General features: G+C 38.0%; 1 long non-coding RNA gene across 2 annotated transcripts; it reads left to right on the forward strand.

The window, feature by feature from the left end:
* The first annotated feature begins 246 nt into the window (after nt 1-246).
* Nucleotides 247-2,354, forward strand: LOC149241180 (uncharacterized). 2 transcript variants are annotated; one of them, XR_016245596.1, is made up of 4 exons: nt 247-795; nt 947-1,079; nt 1,372-1,495; nt 2,258-2,354. It is a non-coding gene; the product is annotated as an uncharacterized LOC149241180 (long non-coding RNA). The 2 variants fall into 2 exon arrangements; XR_016245595.1 differs by having other exon boundaries at nt 947-1,075; nt 2,258-2,351.
* The last annotated feature ends 617 nt before the right edge of the window (nt 2,355-2,971 follow it).

Below are 2,971 nucleotides of genomic sequence, written 5' to 3' on the forward strand. Positions count from 1 at the left end.
ACATTGATTCCGTATGTGCCTTTATATGTTTTTTCAATGGTCATTCATTCATCAGCTGTTTTTTCTATCTTGCCGCGCAGGTGTAGTGTCGGTGTGAGTACTCTCGTTGGATTTTATTAAAAATCAAAGGGAGACGCCCGAGCCGTTGATATATGTCGGTGAGGCAAAAAGGAAAGCTAGCGTAGAGCTTTCCTTTTAAAGAACGGACGGAGCATTTAATGATTTCGTATCTTCATGCGTGCGACGGAGCAGTGGTCGATGCATTTTCCATAGAGGCGTGGGGCGTGGCGTGTTAAAAGCATCATCGCTCGTCTGATATAACCTGTGAGTTGTACACTTGGCCGCGACTTCATTTCGATTTTTGTGGTTTGTGGACCGCTGTTTCTGTCCTCACGAGGACGCTCAAATCCGGGTGCTGCGTCGTCCTGCGAGGTGCCTAGTCTCCAGTGATAAAGATGAAGAATAATTGTGCAGTGTTGTGATCAACGGGCGAGTCTTGGTGCCTTATTAGGTCGTTCTAGGCTCAGTATTGATAATGGTTTCTCCCGAATCCTCTGGATTCCGCTTATTGGCCGCAGCTTCATTTCAGTTTTTGTGGCAGGTTTTCTTGTGGAGCTCTGTTTCTGTTCTCACGAGGACACTCAAATCCAAGTGCTGCGTCGTCCGGCTAGGTGCCTCCCCAATTCCGCTTCTGGTGGCGTGTGGGTTTACAGCCGAAGCGCATCACGAGCATATTCGCCTTCACAGTGTTTGTGATATTGGAAAAATGAGGCGATTCTCTTAGGGTTATCGGAGGTATGGTATCCTGGCGGATAATTAGTTCGGTGAAGTGTATGATACTTTTCACATTTTCAGATTCCTTCCTTTAATATCTGTCGTTCATAGCAAATGTGCTTTTCATTTAATTTTATCAATGGTCTGATATGAATTGTTATTTTTTTACTAGGTGGTCTGTCCAAGCAAAATGGAGGATAGAGCGACATTGGAATGCAGTGAATCTACCTGAACTTAAGAAGGAGGATTATTAAATGTTCTCAACTAAATTTCAAATATCAGTGCAGAGAGAAAGAGAGAAGTAGGTTCGAGATAGAACGATTTTTTCATAGAAATGCAAGTCAAAGAAACTTATTATTCAGACGTTACATTCAGCTCTGATTATTCGCATTCACCTCCTCCTTTATCTATGTTATGTTTTGGTCTTTGTCTCGTTTGTTTATGTCAGTGTATTATTCGTAGTTGCTTTCTTGTGTTTGTTTCATGTCATATGTCTTCCATGTGATCCCTCTGAATTATTTGTAGTTGCTTTCTTGTGTTTGTTTCATGTCGTATGTCTTGTGTGTATTGTATATGTGAAATTGTAAAGTTCTCCAGGTTGGAGGCTGAATCGAATTTGAATCTTCCGGAGCTTAAATTATAATTGAAGAAACTGAGCTGAGAATGGGGAGTTAAATCATGCCACCAGGCTGAAAGCCAATTCCCAGTGTATTCCATTGAGGTATCTAAATTTATTGTTCATTTTCCACTGAATGTCTTTATTTTTGTAAATTTATTATTATTATTTTTTATAGCAGTTTGAATTAATTTATCATTATATCTTTTCTTTATATATTTTGTAAATTAAATCCTCTTTGTGCATTAAAGAGAAAAATATCCATTCCAGAATATCTTGTAAATTAAATGCTCTTTGTGCATTAAAGAGGAAAAGATCCATTCCAGAATCCAAGAGCGAGCTGAGCTCGTCAGCTCGTGTGTGGAGGACGAGCTGAGACAAGAGACGTGCAAGACAGAGCAGAGTTCCTGTCCTCAAGCCATCAGCTCTAGGCAAACAGGTACACATTCCATTTTCTCAGCTTTTAAGAGTTAAAAGCAACATTAGTGTTGAATAAAGACAAATTAACTGAGTTCCTTTCCTCAGCCATTGGCTCTGGGCAAATGGATATGCATCATTCCCTTCTCTCATTTTAAGGGTTTAAACAGTATTAATACTATAGAAATTGTTTTATAATAAATCTTTCTGAGGAAGTATTGGCATGGTTTGGTTTGCAGTTTATTGAAACAATATAGAGTAGATTTGAGGTGATGTTTGTTTATTTCATTCTGCTTTAATATAAACCAAGAAACCCAGCTGACAACCATTAATATCATAATGATATTACAGCATGATAGTACAACTTAGGAGTACCTAATTTTAATATTACAATGGCCGAGGATGCTTTTACATTAACTTATAGGTTTGAACTTGGAATTTGTTTGCCAGAATGCGAGTATGATCATGCTTCCAATATTGCACGCTCCAAATTGAACATTAGCCACTCCAAGAGTGAGTTGAGTCGGTCAGCTTAGTACTGAATAAAGTCAAACTGAGTTCCTTTCCACAACCAGTGGCTATGGGAAAACAGATACGCATTATTCCCTTCTCTCAACTTTCAAGGGTTTAAACAGTATTAATACTAAAGAAATTGTTTCATATTAAATTGTTCCGAGTTGGCTTGGTTTGATTTGCAGTTTATCGAGGCAATATAGGGTAGCTTTGAGGCGATGTTGTTTTGCTAATTTCAATCTCCAAAGAAACCATTAATATCATAATTATATTACATCATCATGCTTTTTAGGTTGTGTAATTAGGAGTACAAATGAAGAGCTTATGGATGTTTTCTAAGTTACTTGATTTTAATATTATAATGGCCGAGGATACTTTTATATTAACCTGGAATGATAGGTTTAAACTTGGAATTTGTTTGCTTCCGACGGTTTTAAAGCTATTCAGGATTTCTATATGTTTAAATTTGTTCGTGTTCTCTATTATGGAGGGTTGATGTTCCTATTTTGATTTTTAAAATAAAAATGACATTGAGAGGCGTCTGGTATATGTTGGTGGGAGGCGTCTGGTATATGTCGGTGGGGTAAAGAATCAAGATGGATCTAGCGGCACAACTTTTCTTGTAAAATATGCATTATGCATTAACAGCCC

This window comes from Pinus tabuliformis, chromosome 8 (genome assembly GCF_031772625.1).
Source record: "Pinus tabuliformis cultivar Carrire ecotype Pingquan chromosome 8, CPIR1, whole genome shotgun sequence".
Classification (NCBI taxonomy): domain Eukaryota; kingdom Viridiplantae; phylum Streptophyta; class Pinopsida; order Pinales; family Pinaceae; genus Pinus; species Pinus tabuliformis.